The sequence below is a fragment of the Acomys minous genome (genome assembly GCF_964271855.1).
Source record: "Acomys minous genome assembly, chromosome: 8".
NCBI classification, from domain to species: Eukaryota; Metazoa; Chordata; class Mammalia; order Rodentia; family Muridae; genus Acomys; species Acomys minous.
In genome coordinates, this window is record NC_140489.1 from 41,588,869 (window position 1) to 41,610,710 (window position 21,842).

General features: G+C 43.4%; 1 protein-coding gene across 2 annotated transcripts in view; it reads left to right on the forward strand.

Annotated features, from left to right (window-relative positions):
- Nucleotides 1-3,321: 3,321 nt before the first annotated feature.
- The window catches only part of WDR89 (WD repeat domain 89), a 41,381-nt gene continuing 22,860 nt past the window's right edge, over nt 3,322-21,842 (forward strand). The window contains exons 1-2 of one of the 2 annotated variants that reach the window (XM_084791350.1): nt 3,322-3,542; nt 18,986-19,124. The gene's annotated coding sequence lies outside the window, so the exon portion shown is untranslated. The remainder of the gene's footprint in view (nt 3,543-18,985; nt 19,125-21,842) is intronic. The other variant, XM_084791349.1, reaches the window with a different exon arrangement.

Genomic DNA, 21,842 nt, shown 5'->3' on the forward strand with positions numbered 1-21,842 from the left:
CTTTGTAGACCAGGCTGGCCTCGAACTCACAGCGATCCGCCTGCCTCTGCCTCCCGAGTGCTGGGATTACAGGCGTGCGCCACCACGCCCAGCGAACTTTATAGTTTTCTGAGTAGTTCCCTGTAAATAACTTCCTTGGTCTTCTGGGTGGTTCCAAGTTGGGACTTCCTTACTTCTTTCAAAGGTAAATAGTCCAAGGATAGCCTAGAACACAAGACTTCGTGAGGCAAAGGTCAGCAACTTGAAGGTCACATCATGCAGCCTAAGCACGGGATTTCTGACATGGCGGAACTTGGCACGGCTCTCCACAGAAACATATCTAAAATGAAAGGCTGCTCCAGCCCCTGCCCTTGGGATGAACTTCCTCCTCCCTGGGACAGCTCACAGTGCCATGGCCATGCTCACAGTGACTGTAGCAGCAGCAGCAGTAGCTGCTGTTATGGTGACATCTGATGGTGAGGATAGAGGTGCTGTGGCTCAGAGGAGAGTTTTGCAGGAGAGGATGGAGTGTTTCTCGGAAAAACTCCAGACTCTCTGTGATACCAATCTGCCCTCTTTCGGAGCGGGGTGGCCCAGTGACTGTTCCCTGGCCATTCCCACCAGCTTCCCACTATTGACCAGTGGCTATCTCGGATTTGAGGACTCTCCCGGTTAAGAACTATGCCCTCTGGTTGGGGCCCTGAATCCTGTAGGATCTGCCAGGTTGCCCAGAGAATCTCAGAACCTTCACCTGATCTCTCAGCACTGTCAGAGGAAATTGACCTCCCCCAACCTGCTCCCAGAACACTCCCTTAGTTCATTGTTTGACTCCTGTTTGTAGTCCGGTTCCTGGTCCCATTCCCTGTGCAGGGAGGAACAGTGCTGTTGCCATCTAAGTGGAATGCACACAGTGCCACCTGCTCTGACCAGCCTGTTGTGCCCCTGTCCCCAACGGGGAGAGAGTGTGTGTGAAAAAGTTCTACTCCTTCCGCTTTCAGAAGTTATGTATGTCCTTTTTTAAACCAATGATATATATAATTGGAAAACTAAAAATCCCACCATTCTCTGACACCAGTAGAAAAACTGTAGCCAGGCTGGGCAGTGATCACTGCCTGATGGTTCAGGTAGTACAGACTTTCCCCTCTGTCCAACAATGACCAAGGTAAGGAGACTTTTGAGCAATTTTCACTAGGTTCTTCTTAGAAGTATTAAAGACAGCTGCTGAAAAAAAAAATGTAATTGGCCTCAAATATTTATTTTTAAAATTAAAAAATTAGATGTATTTGAGGATATGAAAAGGCCCTGGCTGTTAAAATAGCTTTAAAAGGGGCTGGAGAGATGCTTCAGAGGTTGCGAGCACTGACTGCTCTTCCAGAGGACCTGGGTTCAAATCCCAGCACCAACATGGCAGCTCACAGCTGCCTGTAACTCCAGTTCTAGGGAGTCACAAAGACATACACACAGGTTAGCCGGGCGTGGTGGCGCATGCCTTTAATCCCAGCACTCGGGAGGCAGAGGCAGGCGGATCGCTGTGAGTTCGAGGCCAGCCTGGTCTACAAAGTGAGTCCAGGACAGCCATACACACAGGCAAAACACCTTTGGACATAAAATTAAAATAAGTTCTTAAGAAATAGCTTAGAAAGTGTTCAACGACAACAGAAAACGTAAGGCTTTGCCACAGCCCTCCACACATAGGGCCTTGTACCAAGAGAGAGGGCTCTTCTCTGCAGTCAAGAAGGAAATAAAAAACAAAGCGGAGATCTTGACACTGTTGGAAGCCCTCTGGCTACCCAAGAAAATGGCCAACGGACCCTAAAAGGGAAACTTCCACAAAACACAGGGTAATGAGGTAGTGGACTTGGTCACCAGGTGGCAGCCCTAGAATGCCTCCAGATTTTGGTGACTCTGACTGACCCTAAGTTCCTTCAGTACCCAGACTATACACTGGAGACTGTCAGGGCCAAGCAAGAGAGTGCACCACAATATCATAAGGTTTGGTGGATATTGCCATAATGGAGCATCACCAAGCCATTCATCAAAGGGCCATAAAAACCGCTACATGTTCCAGCTGGAGTCCTGTCAAGGACATTAATTCCAGGTGTGTCATAGACAAACCCCAAAGGAAGAGGAAAAGTCCTGGTAAAACCTGGGGAGTCAAGTTACAAGGTCCTAAACTCCAATTTTTCTCAGAAATTCCTTTGGTAACTTCAAAGATAAAGGTCCAGGAGGCAGTGGAGCCAGCCTCTCAGTGTTCAGAGTGTATTAGTTCCTTAACCATTCTCAACCTAACATTGGTCAGGAGGCCGGGCTGTGCCTGGACCCCAAGCCCCGTATTACGTAGGAGATGAGTTGTTTTGCTTTTCGAGACAGGGTTTCTGTGCAGCCCTGGTTGACCTGGACACGATTTGTAGACCGGATTGCAGAGATCCATCTGCTTGTCTCCCAAGTGCTGGGATTAAAGGAGTGCGTGGCGCACTCCATGCCCTTACTAAGGAATTGAAACTAATCCAACAATAATCTCTACTTCCAACCCTAATAGCTGTAAATGTGACCAACCTAAGCTCACGGGGGACGTCCAGGGGAAGGATGCCCGTTAAAACGGTACAGAGATATCTCCTAGATCGACAGCGCCCCCACCCCCGCCCCCGGCCCCATGCAGATTCCTATAGCCGTACACAGCAGGTTAAATCCAGGAACGGCAGCTGAATGTATTTCCAGGGGCCAGAGATGACGGGCTTGCTTGCACTAAAGCTTAACCAAGTACACATTTTCTGAATTGTTTACACTGGAGGAGAACCCACTTCTTTGCGTCCTCATGCATGTTTTGCCACAAGTATTGATATATAATGAAAAAAAAAAAAACAACCCTAGATTCTGGTGTATCAAAATAAAATAAAAAAGCAGCAACAAGACAGAACCTGACTATCATGGACTACAAATCCCAGAGGCGCCTGAAGCCAAGGCAAAACTACCTCCAGATTTTGTAACTGTTTTATTCCTGCAGAGGGCTCTCGTCACCTCCAGTCATACCTAGGCGAGAGTGAAGGCCAAGTACCGCTCGTTCAAACCGACCAGTGTCGGCTGGCCTTGTGATCACGTGTGGCCACCAAATCCTGCCTCCCCGACAGGAGAAGACCCCTAGTGTGCCTAACAATTTTCCTCCCGAGTCTGAGGAAGCGAAGGAAGCGCTAGGAGAACATCTAAAGCCACAACCGCGTGAAAAGGCGGAACCCGCGTTGTTCTTGCCCTCTATTGGCCATACATCCAGGAAGCTGGATTGCAAGGGACTTCCGGTAACCTGACCAAGGGGGTGATGATGTATTGCGCGCCCTGTAGGTGGCGTTACGCATGCGCAGGCTTCCTGTCCTTATCCAATCGGAAGGTAGCAAGCAGAAGCGCGCGGTTCCCGGCATCCGTGGGCGTGGTCCGCCCCTTTTGCTATGGGCCAATCCGCTCCAGCTTCCTCTACGATTATACCCAATCAGAGGTGGAGGGCGGAGTTCTGGCCGGCAGTGCAGAGAGCATGGTTTTCCTCCAACTCCAGTGTGGGTTTTGTTACTGAGGTACGTACTACGCGGCCGGGTTGGGCGACAATCCCGGGTAGGCAGCTCTCTCGATCGGCTGCCACTGTGCGGGATGCGTGTGGAAAGCTCTGGGAGGAGAGTGGGTGGGGCGGGAGGGCGGAGCGCGTGCGCACACGGGGGCTAAGTAGCTCTTAGGCTGTGTCGTCTCTATCAGTTTCTTGGAAGGTTAGGTAGGGTCTCCTTGCCGTTCCTCACACTCACTCCACACCTGCCTCCGGGCTTTGGCCTTTTTTAATGTTAGAAAGCAGACTCCTCACTTGGGACACGGAGCCAAGTACTACGATGCTAAGTCGTGTCATCCAGTCCACACATTTATCCGCAGAGCTGGGTCTGGCCCCGTGTGGTGGTGCACACCTGTGACCCCAGCACTGACTGGGAGGGAGCCAGAGGCACGAGGATCACTTTTGAGTGGCAGGCCAGCCAAAGCTTCCTAGGAAAATGTTGTCACACATACACAAAAGCCTAATCCACAGCAACAGCAAAATACTCAAGAGGTAGGTGCATTAAAGGTCGCATCTAGGCTAACTGACAACTTAAATTGAGGGAATTCAGCTTCCATGAATGTAAAATTAAAAAATGGTACAACTAGCAAAAAGCTTTTATTTTCTTCCCTAACTTGAATATTTTAAAATCTGAAACATTGTACTTAGAAACCAGTTAATTGATTATTGTTTTCCAGGTAGGAAGGCATCAGGCTAAGGGTTCCTAACTTTGCTTGTGCCGACCCCATTACTCCTCTTCCCCCACAGGGTTTCTCTGTGTATCCTTTGCTGTCCTGGACTTTGTAGACCAGGCTGGCCTTGAATTAAAAAAAAAAAACCTCCAGCTTCTGCTGGGATTAAAGGTGTGTGCCACCAACTCCTGGCTGAACCTCAGGTTCTTAAACCCTACAACTAGAATAATTTCTAAACTGTCTTTTAGTGTTGTGATAAATCCGTGAAAGTGTGGACTTGAAGTATACATCACTGGTTGGTTTGTTTTAAAGATTTATTTATTATGTATACAGTGCTCTGCCTGCATGTACACCTGCAGGCCACAAGAGGGCTTTAGATCCTATTGTAGATGGTTATGAGCTACCACGTGGTTGCTGGGACTTGAACTCAGGACCTATGGAGGAGCCGTCAGTGCTCTTAGCCATCTCTCCAGCCCTGGTTGGTTTTTTTTTTTTAATTTTGTTTTAAATAATTTGTTTATTTTGTTTGCATTGGTGTTTTGCCTGCATGCATGTCTGTCTGTGAGAGGGTGTAGGATCCTCTGAAACTAGAATTACAGACAGTTGTGAGCTGACATGTGGGTGTGGAGAATTGAACTCAGGACCTTTGAAAGAGCAGCCAGTGCTCTTAACCACTGAGCCATCTCCTGTGTCTGCTTCTTGCTTAAAGGCATCTGCATGGGATAGAACCGCAAAAACAGGCCAACTAGTTAACATCCTATAGGTGTGTGATAGCTCTGTGTGGACTACTCACCCACCTGTCTGGGGTTCAGGACAATATTACTTGTAGGGCAGAAGTGAGAAGTGTTTTTGTTTTTTGTTTTCTGGTTTGTATTTTTACCTTACATTTTTATAGAACACAAAGCAAAAGTCAGCCCACATCATTTGAGTTTTCTTTCACTTCCCACTTGTGAGGTTTGGGAATTATGTCTTTGTTTTAATCTGAAATCATGACCATGTTTTCTGCAACTAACTTTCCTCCATCCTTTTTGGCTTTTTGAGTTGGTTTTGTTGAGATTCAGACAAGTGGCTGAGGTGCCCATTTAACCAAAACCAACCTGGCCCCCAGGTTCTCCTTACAGGGAATGGCTACTATACACCTCCCTCTGCCCTGAACTTTGCAGCCCAGGGGCTGGAATTCCCCTCCCCCAGAAGTTCTTCCCTGTATAATCCAGATCTGTCTGTCTGTCTGTCTGTCTGTCTCTCTCTTTCTCTCTCTCTCTCTCTCTCTCTCTGTGTGTGTGTGTGTGTGTGTACACAGACATGCTCTTTCTCCCACTTTCTCTGTCTCCTAGTCTGCATGGTGACTTCCCTGGCCCCATTCCTTGGGTTTAGCAAACCTGCCTGAGAGGTGCTTCTAATAGACCTGCCTTTACATATTCTAATTCTGCTTGAATTGGTTCATTTCGTCAGTAGAGATAGCCTATCAGGTTTCTCTGTGTAGCTTTTCAGGTCCTGGAACTCACTATGTAAAACAGGCTGGCCTCAAACTTAGAGAACTTCGTATTCTCTCGTGTGCTGGTATTAAAGGCCTTCTCCATCAGTCGCAGCTGCAGCTTTTATTTATTACAAATAGAACTGAAAATACTGCTTTTTAAATTTGTTGTTTCTTGGGCTGGAGAGATGGCTCAGTGGTTAAGAGCACTGGCTGCTTTTCCAAAGGCCCTAAGTTCAATTCCCAGCAACCACATGTGGCTCACAACCATCTATAATGAGATCTGGTAACATCTTCTGGCATACAAGCGTACATGCAGGCAAAACACTGTATACATAATAAATAAAGAAAAAATCAATTAAAAAAATAAATTGTTGTTTCTTGACAGGGCCTCAACCTATGTAGCTTTGACTGGCTTGGAACTTTAGAGACCAGGCTAGCCTTGAACTCAGAGATCCACCTGCCTTTGCTTCCTGAGAGCTGGGGTTAAAGGCCAGTGCTCCACACCCGGCTTAAGATGTTTTGGGTTTTTTGGTTTTTTTTCTTGCTTTCCCACTCTGATGCTAACAAAGATAAAGAAATAAACAAAATAGAAACCCTATATTTTCAATGGTCTCTCTAAAACCAAAAACAATCAAACAGGAAAAACAAAATCAAGCACCCGCACAGGCTCGTGGTTGTTAAGTCTGCCCTAGAGCTTACTGTCTAGTTGAGGATAATTTTAAGTTTAGGCTCCTCCTACTTACCTAACTCTGGAGTGTTGGGATTGCAGGTATGTACCACCATGATTGAACCTAGTACTTTGTGCATGCTTGGCACATACTACCAACTGAGCTACATTCTCAGCTCAAGAGATTTCTATGTAGCTATTTAATAACAAAAATGAGAATATTTATATTTCTCAAAGTTTACCATTTTTATGCTAGTTTAGGTTGCTATCTTAGGGTGGATTATGTGCAAACCACGGCTAAACTTTCTGGTTTTAAATAGCTTATTACAGTGTGTGTGTGTCTGTGCGTGTGTCTGTGTGCGGGCATGCGCACCATTGGAGAGGCCACAGGACAACTTGGAAATCCATTTGTGCTTCCACCATTGTAGGTCCAGGGAATCACACTTAGGTTGTCAGCTGAGAAATCTCAGACAGACTCTCACACTATACCCCAGGATGCCCTGCATTCACTGTTTATCTTAGGTTGGCTTCAAATCCTAGGATTATAGGCACAAGACACCATAGTTTCATATGTCTACTATGACAAATGACCACAAACTTAGTGACTTAAAACTGAATAAATGGGGCTGGAGAGATGGCTCAGTGGTTAAAGCACTACCTGCCCCTCTGAAGGTCCCAAGTTCAATTCCCAGCATCCACATGGTGGCTCACAACCATCTATAATGTGATCTGGTGCCCTTTTGGCCTGCAGGTGTACATGCAGGCAGAGCGCTGTGTACATAATAATAAATAAATCTTTTTTAAAAAACTGAATAAATGGGCTGAATGGATCTCACAGTGATTAAGAATGCCTTCTGTACAGGGTGTGGTAGTATATGCCTTTAATGTCAGCACTCAGGAGGCAGAGGTAAGCAGATCTCTGAGTTCCAGGCTAACCTATTCAACACAGTTCTAAGACAGCCAAGGCTACGAAAAGAGACCCTGCGCTGTCCGCCCTGCCACCAAAAGAAAAAACAAAAACATCCTGATCTCATAGAAGACCAAAGTTTGGTTTCCAGCATCTGCATTGGGAACTTGTAAGGCCCTTAATTTCAGCTACAAGATCTGTTTCCTTCTAGCCTTTTTCTGCTTTAGTGACTGTCTGCTGTGGCCTGTGGTTCTTTTCCTGTTAAAGCTGGTCTCACCCTATATCCCCTGCTGGCCTTGAATGCTTGGTAGGCCTCCAGGTGCTAGCATGGCATGTATGGACTCTGCTTGCAGCTCCTTCCTCTCACAATAGTCTGACTGCTCCTGTCTGCTGTAACCAGGTCTCCATGCCCTCCTCCTTCTGAGGAAACTTCCCAGATAGCCAAAACTTTTTGTTGCATCTCAAAATGCTTAATTTGATGTGTGAAGCCTTTTGGTCATAATGAGACATGCTGACGGGGGTTCTAGGAAGTAGGTATTACTTAGGTATCTGTGGGAGCCATTACTCAGCCCCCCACAAAGGCTCTGAAGGTGTAACTGAATCTGTAGTAGGGACTTTAAGAGAAGTTTATGTTAGGTAACTGGTAAGATAGACTTTCAAACTGCTGTGAAAGAACTGAACACCTCTTGAACAGCAGAGGTAACTGAATAATCCTCTGCTATAAAATTGGAATCAATCATTGAAGTCTAACCTACCTTAAGAATTTATGTGACTTGTAGTCAGTTCATAATTCTGATTGATGTCATTTTGGTTTTTTGTTTTTGTTTTGAGACAGGGTTTCTCTGTGTAGCCTTGGCTGTCCTGGGCTCATTTTGTAGACCAGGCTGACTTCAAACTCACATTGATTTGTCTGCCTCTGCCTCCCTGAGTGCTGGGATTAAAGGCGTGCATCACCTCACCTGGCTGCCTTTTTTGTGTGTTCGATACCATTTTGAATTATTTATTTATGAGATCATAACATTACTGTACTTGGGAAATATTGCTATTCTGTGGCTTCTTTCCCAGTTTACTGTAGTCATAGGTTTGTGTGGATCCTCCACTTTAAGTAGCATGATCTTTAAAAAAAATTATTTAATGTATATGAGTGTTCTTGTAAATATGGCTGCAGGGGAGAAGAGAGCATCAGATTCCATTATAGATGGTTGTGAGCCACCATGTGGTTGCTGGGAATTGAACTTAGGACCTCTGGAAGAGCAACCAGTGCTCTTAACCTGAGCTCTTAACCATCTCCCTAGCACCAAGTAGCATGATCTTAGGTGATGGGAATTTATGTTAAGGAAACCAGCCATTCAGACAACCAAATAAATCATTTGGGAATGGTAGTGCATGCCATAGAGAAGGTGGGTTTTTGAGGGTAGAAGGTAAAGTAGCAGCTGCAGAGTTCAAGGTCTAGCCTCAACTACCCAGTGAGTTTGAGGGCAGCTTGAGCTACATGAAAGCCTATGTCAACACACTAACAAGCCAGGTGGGGTGCCTCACACCTATAATCCTAGCACTTGGGGAGGCAGAGACAGATGGATCTCTGAGTTTGAGGCCAGCTTAAGTCTACAAAGCTATAGTACGGCAAAGGCTACACAGAGAAACCCTGTCTCGAAAAACCAAAAAACAATAACAACAAAACCCACGACTTCAAACCACTGAGTCCTGTTGCTCCTAATTGAGAATGTACAGCAGGCTTTTTGGAAAGCTGGAATGGCGGGGTTTTCCTTGTTTACTCAGTGAAACATAGCAGCTCTCTCTAATGACTTCATAGTTTCCCCCCCCCTTCCTTCACTCAGAGACTTATCTTCTTATTATCTCTTTAAGACAGTATGCTAGAATTCAGAGTTTTGGGGAGCCAGGAGTTGTTTTCCTAAGTACTAGTATAGATGCACTGGAGTAAGTGTGTGAAAGCCCAGCTCCTGTTAGGCATTCATTACAGAAAATTCATAAAGATTTGTGTTTTTGATTTGATTAGGAGGGGAAAGGACCAAGAGAAACACATGTGAGGGAAGTTTCTGCGGGTCAGGCCTACAACTGGCCTACATTATTTTCTTTCACATTCCATTGGCTAGAAGTCTGTGACAAAGCTAAGTATAACTAACCTGGTTGTGTGCCTGGCAGTTGATCTGTTGTGCTGTAGGTCTGCTAAGACAGTGCCCCTTCTAGCCAGCTGCTTAAAACTTGACCTCAGAGTCCTTTGTTTCTCTTTATTTCCTTTTCTTGTTTGGTTTGGTTTTGGTTCCAGATCTCTGGAACTCAGAGATCTGCAGTGGTGCATGCCTTTAATCCCAGCACTCAGGGAGGCCGAGGAAGGCAGATTGATGTGAGTTCGAGGCCAGCCTGGTGTACAAATTGAGTCCAGGACAGCTAAGGCTACACAGAGAAACACTGTCTTGAAAAACCTAAATAAATAAATAAGTAAATCAATCAAAATTTGAAAGAATTAGGCATTTCTTGAATGACAGAGCCAGCCATTATGAACACAGAACTTTAGTGATGCTGCTAGCCTTACTCCTGAGTCTTTGCTATCTCTGTACCTTCAGTCTGTTTATTTTATTTTTTTACCTTTTTTGTTTTTTTGAGACAGGGTTTCTCTGTGTAGCCCTGGCTGTCTTGGACTCAATTTGTAGACCAGGCTGGCCTCAAACTCAGGAGATACACTGCCTTGGCCTCTCAGAGTGCTGGGATTACAGGCCTGTGCCACCTTGCCTGGCTCTCTCTGTTCTTATTTATTTATTTAGGTTATTTGATTCTTTTTAACTGTTCTGTTCATGCTTCAGTTTCCCCAGCTGTGAAACTAACTAGCAATAAGCACCTCTTAGGATGTTGTCAATATTTGAAAGGCTTAAGCCTGTCCCCCTTGACTTTTTGATGCCTTTTTTTTTTTTTGGTTTTTCGAGACAGGGTCTCTCTGTGTTAGCCTTGGCTGTCCTGGACTCACTTTGTAGAGCAGGCTGGCCTCGAACTCATGACCTTTGGATGTCATTAATTACTGATATGACATAAGTAGCTAGAAGAGAGTGTTTCTCATGACGGCCTGGCCAGTTTTTAATTCTTTCTCTTCATCCTTTTTACATTTTATTTTGTGCAAGGAGTTGGCCATCCTTCTACCACACATACCTTCTAGGTCTAGAACAAAGGTTGCCAGGCATGGCGGCAAGCACTTTTACCCACGGAGCTATTTCTCTGGCTTGGCTAATTTCAATTATATCTCAAAACTGATGTTTTTAAAATTTGTTTTTGTTTTTGTTTGTTTGGTTTTGTTTTTTTGAGACAGGATTTCTCTGTGTAGTCTTGGCTGTTCTGGAACTCTCTATGTAGATCAGGTTGGCCTTGAACTCAAAGTAATCTGCCTATTTCTGCCTCTCAAATCCTGAGATTAAAGATATGCCTTGGCTATCTTGGACTCGTTTTGTAGACCAGGCTGGCCTCGAACCCACAGAGATCCACCTGCCTCTGCCTCCTGAGTGCTGGGATTAAAGGCGTGCGCCACCACATCTGGCTTAAAAAATTTTTTTTAAGATTTATTTATTTACTTTGTATACAGTGTTTTGCCTACATGTATACCTGCATGCCAGAAGAGGGCACCAGGTCTCATTATAGATGGTTGTGAGCCACTATGTGGTTTCTAGGAATAGAACTCAGGACCTTTGGAAGAGCAACCAATGCTCTTAACTTCTTAGCTATTAAATTCTCCAGCCCCATCCCTTACTGTTTGAAAGATACTATTAGAAAGTGTTTTAAAAGTAGGTTTTGTGGGGCATGGTAGCACACATCTTTCATTTTTGCCTCTAGAAATCCAAGCAGAGGCAGGCAGATGGATATCTGTGAGTTCGGGGCTAGCCTGGGCTACATAGTAAATTTCAGGACAGCCAGAGCTGTAGAAAGACTGGTATAGGCTTTGCCTAGGCTCAGTCCCCAGTAGCTAATGGAGAGAGTGGGCGAGAAGCTTGGGGGTGGCATCAAATTTAAGTTTAATCTTTGCTGTGCATTTGATTAAGTACCCCCACTTCACCCCCTTCTAGGCTAGAACACAGGACTTTGTGGTTTCTTGGCAAGTATTCTGTTGACCTATATTCCCAGCCCCTTTTTATTTTCCCATTTTTCATACAGGGCATCACAAAGTTGGTACTGCACTCCAGGCAGGCCTTTAACTGTGGTGACCCTCCTACACCCTGGAATGACAGCAGTGTGCCATCGTGTTCAGCTTCACTTTACTCTTCAACCTTTACTTCACTTAATTATGAACTAGGAATAACAGGTATAACACCCAGATGTGATAGTGCACACCTGCAATCCATGAACTTGAGCGGTGAGGTAGGAGGATCACAAAAGAGGCAGCCTGTTGTGATGCTGTCTCAGATTAGATAAATAAAGAATCAAAGAAAGAAAGAAAAGAAAAAGTAAAAACAAAACTCATATTGTGAATATACTTACTTTATAGGACTTCCCAAAAGGTTGAACAAAGTACAATGTGTGAAAGACATTTAGAGCAGCACTCAGTACATGGCACATAATTAGTACACGCAAAAGAACCAGTAAGTAGTCTAAGTGGGGAAAAAGATAAGGTGCACCACCACTGACACAGACACAGACACACACCAAGCAAAAGTAAGCCAGGGTAAATTCTGGACTCGCTTTGTAGACCAGGCTGGCCTTGAACTCACAGCGATCCGCCTGCTGCTGCTGGGATTAAAGGCGTGTGCCACCCACCACTGCCTGGCTGTGTTAATACATTTTTGAGAGCATATGCTACTTACGTTTAATGGATTTCTTCAGGACATTTCCATATACACAGACAAGCCATGTTTAGCTTCCCCCATTGTCCTCTCTTGTCCCACTCCCGTAGACTCCCTCCTTAGAATCAAGTAGTCTCGCCTCTGATTTCAAGTCGGTGGGAAGCCCGTGAATTTAGTTAGGATTATTTACAGGAGCACAAGGGCCTGTTTATTTGGCTATACCACTGAAAACATCCGGCCCTCACCGTGTTTATGCTTCCTGACTGCTGTCAGTCTTTTTATCTTGGTTCTGATTTCTCTTTCTCCTTGGATCCTTAGTCCTGTATTATTCAGCCCTGAAGTTGTTAGCGCACATTAACAGCAGTCTGTTTTCAAGTAAGGAAGAACAAAAATAACAGTTGAAGCTAATTGTTTTGTTTCCTTCCAACTGTGATGCTTCTAACCTTAACATAGCACTGAATTATCTTTTGGAGTTATTCTAAACTTTCTCTTTAAGATTACAAAGTATTTTGAGTCTTAATTGAGAGCTAAGAAAGGAATTGAGACTTAACACAGTCCTCTGAGCCATTCTCAAATAATGCCATTTATGAATCATTGGGCTATTTTTGTCTTATGATTAATGTGTAGGTTTGTATTTTACATAAAACTTTCATGTCATAAAGTACTTAGTGCATTCTGGATTATCCAGTCCTTTTTGTAAAATAAAAGTAGCATTTGAATACTTGTTGAGTTTCTTGAAGTAGCTAGAGAGCACATTAGTATTTATTGATTGCTCTCAGCAGACAGAGAACTCTAATATTGAAATCCCGACCAATTCCTTACCTTCCTAATTCTGCCTCCCTGGAATGTGCTGGCTCCTTTATGTCAGCTTGACACAGCTAGAGTTATGGAGAGGAGGGAGCCTCAGCTGAGAAAATGATTCCGTAAGGTTGGGCTGAAGGCAAGTCTGTAAGGCATTTTCTTAATTGATGTAGGTGGGGGGTACAGCTCATTGTGGGGCTTCCCCTGGGAGGGTGGTCCTGGGCTGTATAAGAAAGCAGGCTGAGCAAACCATGAGGAGCAAGCCAGCAAGCAGCACCCCTCCATGGCCTCTGCATGAGCTTTGTCAGCCGGGTTCCTGTCCCGGCTTCCTTTCCTGATGAACAGTGTTGTGGAGTGTGAGCCAAATCAACCCTTTCCTCCCCAAGCTGCTGTGGCTGTGGTGTTTCCTCACAGCAGTGGTAGTGAAGGAGGCCGGCATGAACTTACATTCTCAAAGCTGTGATTATGGATGGTTTATAAATATTGTTACTTTTTACTTTGTTTCTTGTGTAGGAACCTGCTTTCAAACAACAACAACAAAGGGTGGAAGGGGGGTTAGATGGATTCTGAGGCTTCAGGGTGGTTTTGTGAGTCTCCTGTTTAATCTGCCATTGTTTTATGTATATGTGAGTAATTCTTCATCTCCTTATCTTCCTCTAGTGAAGACATTTGTGTTTGTATTTGTCACGGGAAGTAGCTTAGCTACAGATTGATAGAATAATTGATAGGAGAAGATGGGAGCCGGGCGTGGTGGCGCACGCCTTTAATCCCAGCACTCGGGAGGCAGAGGCAGACAGATCTCTGTGAGTTCGAGGCCAGCCTGGTCTACAAAGCGAGTCCGGGACAGCCAAGGCTACATAGAGAAACCCTGTCTCGAAAAACCAAAAAAAAAAAAAGAAAAAAAAGAAGATGGGAAGCCAGATATAATGACACATACCTGTAATCCCTGTGCTTAGGAGTCAGGGGCAGGAAGGTAGCTGTGGCTCAGTGCTTACTGGGGACACAGAGTGAATTCCAGACCAGCCAGGGCTGCATAGTCAGACCCTGTCTCATAAACAAACGAAAAAGGATTGGAAAATGTTTCCTGTTCTTACAAAGTTTATACTGTTTGTAGGCAGAAGCAATTTAAAATGCGTAAAATACAGATAATTAACACTTTGATTTACTTTGCATACAATTATTGCTGCATGAATATCACAGTGTTGATATTCAGAGGAAGTTGAAATTCACTTTGTGCTGGATTAATAAGGATTTTATGTAGCCCATAGAGTTTGAAGGGTAGGAGACCTAAAAGGATATGGGATTCTTAAAGAGAGTAGCAATCCTTTTTGTAATTCTGTTGTTGGAAAAACATTTTATTGACTAGCACATATTACCCAGTGGAATGCTGATGGCTAGAAGGTACAGTCACTTGTAAATTTACACTTTAATTTAATACCTGTAGTTCTTACAAAAACAGCAAAGGAGTATATCATGATATTTAAGGCTAGCCTGGTCTACATAGTGAGTTCTAGGTTGACCAGGGCTACACACTGAGACTCAGCTCAAACTCACAGAGATCCTCCTGTGGTACATTTTATTGGTTGGTGTGGAAGATCCAGGTCATTGGATTAGAGGGCATTGGATGCCCAGGAACTAGAGTTAGAGCTGATTTTGAGCAACCATGTGGGTGCTGGGAGTTGAATTGAACCTGGGTCCTCTGGAAGAGCAGCTGGTGCTCTAAACTGCTGGACCGTCTCTCCAGCAACTTTCAAAAAATCTTATTGCGTATGAGCATGTATGTCCACATGTATTAAAATGCATTATTTGTATACAGTGCCTGCTGGGGCCAGAAGAGGGCCTTGGACGCCCTAGAACTGGAGTTCCTGACAGTTGTAAGCCACTCTGTGGGTGCTGGGAATTGAACCCAGGTCTTCTGTAAGAAAAAGAAGTGCTCTTAACCACTTAGCCATCTCTCCAGCTCCTATACTTTGCCATGGTATTGTGTTCCCAATCCTTTAGCCTGAATCTCTTAAATAATACATTTTCTGGTTTTATAAGTATAGGAATTAAAAAATTGACTGTGTTATGTTTTTGCTCGAGGCTACTTCTAATAATGTGTTTAGTCAACAGTTTTAGGTGTTAGGTAAAAAATACTTATTCTTTGTAATCAGTTGAATAAAACATTTTTCCTTTCTTGTACAGTTTATTTTTTATTGTGGGGAGGGCCTTGTGTGTAGTTGTACATGTGTGGAGGTCCCAGGACAATACTGTGGAGCTTCTTTCCCACCCTTACATGGGTTCCTGTGATGGAACTTAGGTTGCTAGGTTGATGTAGCTTGGGCCTTTAATCTCTCAGCCATCTTACTGCTCCCTATCCCGACCCTAGCCTTTGAGATGGGGACTCAGTTAGCCTAGGTTGCCTTTGAACTTACTGTGTCATTGATAGTGACCTTAAACTTTTTTTATTCCTTTCATTCATCTTTGGGCTGGAGAGATGGCTCAGGTTAAGAGCACTGACTGTTCTTCCAAAGGTCATGAGTTCAATTCCCAGCAACCACATGTTGGCTCACAACCATCTATAACGAGATCTGTATACATAATAAATAAGTAAATATTTAAAAAAGAAAAAGAAAATGCATCTTGTTTTTTGTTACACAATATTTCCTGATTACAGTTCATACCCCTCCCCCACCATTTATTCCTCCCAGTTCCTGCCAACCTTCCCTCCATCCATATCCACTCTCTTTCTGTCTCATTAGAACACTAACAGGTTCCTAAGGGATAATAATAAAATATAATATAAAACAAAATCTAATATGTTTTAATTGGACAAAACAAAGAGACCAGCTGGGCAATGGCACAGCCTTTAATCCCAGCACATGGGGGGCAGAGGCAGGCAGGTCTCTTTGAGTTGGAAGCCAGCATGGTCTACAAAGCAAGTCCAGGACAGCCAGGGCTACACAGAAACCCTGTCTCAAAAAACAAAAAACAGAACAAACAAAAAACAGACCCACTCATTCACACACTCAGGATCCCATAAAAATACTAAACTGGACGCCATAATGTATATGCGGAGGACCTGGTCCTTGGTGCTGCCTCAGTTTTTTTTGTTTTGTTTTGTTGTTTTTGTTTTTGTTTGAGTCAGGGTTTCTCTGTTAGCCTTGGCTGCCCTGGACTTGCTTTGTTGACCAACCCCTTACGTGTCCTCCATGGTGCTCCATAATTCTACTCCTCTTCAAAATTTTAATGTAGGCGTTTAGTGCCATGAACTTGTCTCTTAGAACCACTTTCACAGAGTTCCATGAGTTTGGGTATGTTGTGAATTCATTTGTATTCAATTCTATAAAGTTTCATTTCTTTATTTCTGTCTAGATTCATTTTTCATTCAGTAGAGATTTGTTAGATTTCCATAAGTTTGTAAACTTTCTGTTGTTGTTGATCCAGCTTTAATCCATGGTGGTCAGATAGGATACAAGGAGTTATTTCAATTTTCTTATATGACTTGCTTTGTAGCCAAGTATGTGGTCAGTTGTGGAGAAGGTTCTATGAGGTGCTAAGAATAAGGTATATTTGAGTGAAATGTTCTGTAGATATTTGTTAGGTCCATTTGGTTTATGATGTCAGTTAGCTCCAGCATTTCTGTTTAGTTTTTGTCTGGATGATTTGTTTATTGCCAAGAGTGGAATATTGAAACCTCCCACTATTAACTGTGTGAGGGCCAATGTGAGATTTAATATGTAGAAGTGTTTCTTTTTACAGACTTGAATGTCCTTGTGTTTGCTGCATCGATGTTAAGAAATGCAATGTCGTCCGCGTGGTAGCACACTTTTTTAATCCCAGCGTTCAGGAGGCTGAGGCAGGCAGATCGTTGTGAGTTCGAGGCTAGTCTGGTCTGTAGAGTTCCAGGACATCCAGAGCTATTATACAAACAAACTCCCTCTTGGAAAAAACAAAATCAAAAAAAGACAAAAGGAAATGCCGTGTCCTCTTGGTGGAATTTTTTTCTTTGAGTATATAGTGTCCTTCCCTATCTCTTCTGACTAGTTTTGGTATGAAATCTATTTTGTCAGACATTAAAATGACTAAGCTTGCTTCTTAGGTCCATTTGCTTGTAACATATTGGTCATCCTTTTTACTCTGAGATGATGTCTTTCCTTGGTGTCAAGGTGTGTTTCTTGGATGCAGCAGAAGGATGGTTTCTGTTTTCATAACCATTCTGTTAGTTTGTGTCTTTTTTATTGGGGAATTGAGACCATTGATGTTGAGAAATATCAATTGAGAGATAATGATGATTACTGTTATTTTGTTGTTGTGGGGTGTGTACATTTCTCCTCTTATGACTTGCTGATCTGGGATTATTTATTCCTTGTGTTTTCTTGGGCGTAGTTAACCTCTTTAGGATGGAGTCCTCTAGCACCTTCTGTAAGGCTCAATTTGTAGGTAGATATTACTTAAATTTGGTTTTATTATGGAATGCCTTATTTTCTCCATCTATTGTGATTGACAGTTTTGTTGAGTATAGTAGTCTAGGCTGGCATCTCTTAAAGTTTGTAGAACATTTCTGACTCTTTTTTTCTTTTAATTATATTTTATGTGCATTGGTGTGATGGTGTCAGATCCTCCATTGTAACTAGAGTTACAGACAGTTATGAGCTGCTATGTGGGTGCTGGGAATCAAACCTGGGTTCGTTCTTTCTTTTTTCTTTTCTTTCTTTTTTTTTTGGTTTTTACAGACAGGGTCTCTCTGTGTAGCCTTGGCTGTCCTGGACTCACTTTGTAGACCAGGCTGGCCTCGAATTCACAGCGATCTGCCTGCTTCTGCCTCCCAAGTGCTGGGATTAAAGGCGTGCGCCACCACACTCGGCCGAACCCGGGTTCTTTAGAAGAGCAGACAGTGCTCCTAACCACTGAGCCATCTTTCCAGCCTGCTGTTCTGACTCTTTTTTATTTTTTTTATTTTTTTTTAACATTTATTTATTTATTACTTATACAATATTTGGCATGTATGTAAGCCAACAGGCCAGAAGAGGGCATCAGATGTCATTATAGATGGTTGTGAACCACCATGTGGTTGCTGAGAATTGAACTCAGGACCTTTAGAAGTACAGCTAGTGCTCTTAATCTCTGAGACATCTTTCCAACCTCACTCTTTGACTCTTAAAGTCTCCATTGAGAAGTTAGAAATTGCTCTACGAGGTCTGCCTTTATATGATACTTGGTCTTTTCCTCTTGCATCTTTTAATAGGCTTTGTTGGTTTTTTTATACATTCAGTGCTTTGATTATTATGTATTAAGGGGACTTTCTTCTTTGGTCCAGTCTATTTGGTGTTCTGTATGCTTCATGTAACTTGATGGACATCTCTTTTGTTAGGTTAGGTAAATTTTCTTCTATGATTTTGTTGAAAGTATTTCCTGTGCCTTTGACCTGCATTTCTTCTTTTCTTCTAATCCTATTATTCTTATATTTAGTCTTTTCATAGTATCCCAGATATATTGGGTGTTTCTGCCAGGATTTTTTAGATTTAACATTTTCCTTGACCAAGATACTCATTTCTTCTATCCTGTCTTCAGTGTCTGAGTTTCTCTTGTAGAAATATAGTATAAGTAAGGGCTTTGTCTTTTGCCTGTTACAGCTCTCAATTAGTGACAGAGACTGATAACACTTGTTATTAAGCTTTAATCGCTACAGCTGGGCAGATATTGATCTATTCTAACCCGATAATACTAGCCTGGCTACTTCCCAGCCACGTGCCCCACACTACTTCCCGTCTTTGTCTCACCTTGGTTATTTCTGCTCCTTCTTGTCTGTCCTCATGCCAATCTCCTCATGGCCACCTCCCCCTCTCTTCCTCTCTTCTTTTGCCCCATCTGAGACCCTCAGAAGTCCTACCTGTGGGGAGCTGTGCTTAGGCTGCATGCTGTGACCTTTGCATTCTGACAGGGAACTATTCAGAGGAGTGTATTCTTTTCAGCCTGCCTGGGGGGCTAGGGGAAGTAAGTCTGTACAAGAGCTTGTAGTATCTTTGCTATATAAACCGTACTTGCTTAAAATAAAATAGAGCCTTGATCAGGACTTCTTGTCCTGGCTCCATTCTTAATGTCTCTGTCCCCTCAATCCCCACTTTCTCTTTCAGGGACCCTGGTCGACTTGCCCCACGGGATGGGACATTCCTGGAAACAACGGGTTACGTGACGGACATTGCTTTGAGAGCACTCTTGAAGTAAAGTGGAAGTGTTTTGCTGAAGTCGCCTGCTTCGCAGAGAAACAGTAAGGTGAGCAGTGAACACATGGGGCAGAGCAGCAGTAAAGACTTACTCAGACAAACATTAGAGTCTATGCTTAAAACAGGAGGAACAAGGGTAAAAACCGAACAATTGGTTAAGTTTTTAGATTTTGTCAATGAAGTATGTCCGTGGTTTCTTGAGGATGGAGCAGTTAATTTAGAGATGTGGGATAAAGTTGGGGAAAGATGGCAGGGTCACTATATCACAAATGGACCCGAAGAGACACCTGCCATGGCTTTTTCACTTTGGGCTGTGATCTCAACCCCCGACATGAAAGTGACAGAAGAAGAGAATTAATATCCCAAGCTGAAAAGGTCTTGAGAGAAGTGACGGGATCCTGGACTAGTAATGAGGAAGATTAAAAAAAAAAAAGGTTGCTTTCTGTCATGAGCCTGACTGGTGGCCTCCGCCTACAGCCCATCCAGTGTTTTCCATGGCAAAACGGGACCCTAATGAAGAACTTTGGAAAAAGGTTCAAACTCTGCAAGAAAAGGTTAGCTTAGTTAAGAGACAGAGACAATTAGAGAGAGAATTAGAAAGAATAAAAATTTGTGATGATGATGATGATGGGGGAAATCCTTGGGGACAGAAAGGGAAGGCTCCCGGTTTAGTATGAAACAGTCCTCAGGGTGTGTCTCCATTAGAGACTGCCACACAGAAAGCTAGAAATGCAGAACAAGAGATAGATGGTGAGCTCGCTTTCCCAGTTGTAGACATATTAGGTCCTCAGGGCAACCGAGTCAGACAGTATGCCCCTATAAAATGGAAACAAATCAAAAAGTTGAAGACTGCTTGTGATCAGTATGGACTCATTGCTCCATTTACCACAGCAATGGTTGATGCACTCATGGATACTGATCTCACTCCTGCTCAATGGAAAATCTTACGTAAAGCATGTTTAAGCGGAGGAGATTATTTGTTATGAAACACACATTTTATGGATGCTGTAAAAATGACTGCAGAACGTAATGCTCAAGCAGGGAGAGCTCAGTGGAATTTTAACATGTTAGCAGGAAAAGGGCCATTTGAGGATAACAGTAATCAAATTAATTATCCTCCTGGAGTGTATGTACAAGTTGCTCTGGCTGCTCGAAGAGCGTGGAGCAAACTCCCTGGTAAAGGAGATCCGAGCACTATCTTATCCAGCGTTACGCAGGGCCCTGATGAGCCATATAAGGAGTTTGTGGATAGGTTGCTTGAAGCAGCAGAGAGAATTTTTGGCAATCTTCAAAGTGAAATTCCTTTTGTGAAACAATTAGCCTTTAAAAATGCCAATTCTCCTTGTCGTGCTGTGATTAGGCCCTACAGAAATAAAACTGATTTGACAGGATATAGTAAATTGTGTGCTCATATTGGCTGATCCTATTATCAAGGATTGGCTATAGCTGCAGCTTTATAAGGAATGACAGTACAGTCACTTCTCGCTCAGCAAGTGAAAAGAAGGTAAGGATGCTTTGGGTGTGGTCGGCAAGGTCATCAAGTAAAATATTGTCCACAGCCGTTTAGAGACAACAATAAAGGGGGTAATAAAAATACCCCGGGAGTTTGTCCTTGCTGCAAGCAGGGTAAGCATTGGGTTAATGAGTGGAAATCTCCAACTGATGCTCAAGGGCAGCCTTTGCCTCAGTGGCAGGGTGATGGGAATTGCCGCCAGCCCCAGGTCCCTGAGAACCCGAAACAAGTTTATGGGGCCATGAGATTTGTTCCTCAGAGTCCCGCAAATCCATTTTACAACTTGTCAGAGCAACCCTGGGAAGTGCAGGATTGGACATCAGTCCCTCCACCTACACAGTTTTAACCCCTGAAATGGGAATGCAAGCCTTACCCACTGGAGTTTATGGACCTTTACCTCCAGGGATGATGGGACTAATTGTGGGAAGAAGAAATAATATTATGAAAGGGCACATGTAGCACCAGGAGTTGTTGACTCTGGTTATACTGGAGAAATACTTCACTATGGGATTACTAAAGAATAAACTCAAGCCATAGTGAAGACATTCTCAACCTGTCTTCAATTTTTACCTGTACCACATTTGGGAGTTAGTCCCAAAGGGCTGGTGCCTAATCAACTTTGGTAAATGGGTGTTACACATGTACTTGGATTTGGAAATACCATCATGTTTCCATAGATAGCTATTCTGGGTACATACTTGCTTCTCGCCAGTCTGGAGAAGCTACAGAAAATGTTATTGCCTGTTGTTTGTCTGCCTTTTCTCACATTGGTGTGCCTAAGGCTATTAAGACAGATAATGGTTCAGGGTACGTTAGTAAAGCTTTTCAAAAAATTTGTGATTCTTTCTCTATAAAGCATATTACAGGTATTCTTTATAGTCCTCAAGGACAAGGAATGGTGGAGCAAGCTCACTCTACCATTAAAAACCAGATCGCTGTGAGTTCGAGGCCAGCCTGCTCTACAAAGCAAGTCTAGGACAGCCAAGACTACACAGAGAAACCCTGTCTTGAAAAACCAAAAAAAAAAAGTAAAGGAGAAGCTATATCCCTAATCACCCAAAAATGCTTTAAGTCATGTTCTCTTTATTCTGAATTTTTTTTGTTTTGTTTTGTTTTTCGTGACAACGTTTGTGTAGCCTTAGCTGTCCTGGACTTGCTTTGTAGACCAGGCTGGCCTTGAACTCACAGTGATCCACCTGCCTCTGCCTCCCAGCTTCTGGGATTAAAGGTCTGTGCCACCACGCCCAGCTTTTA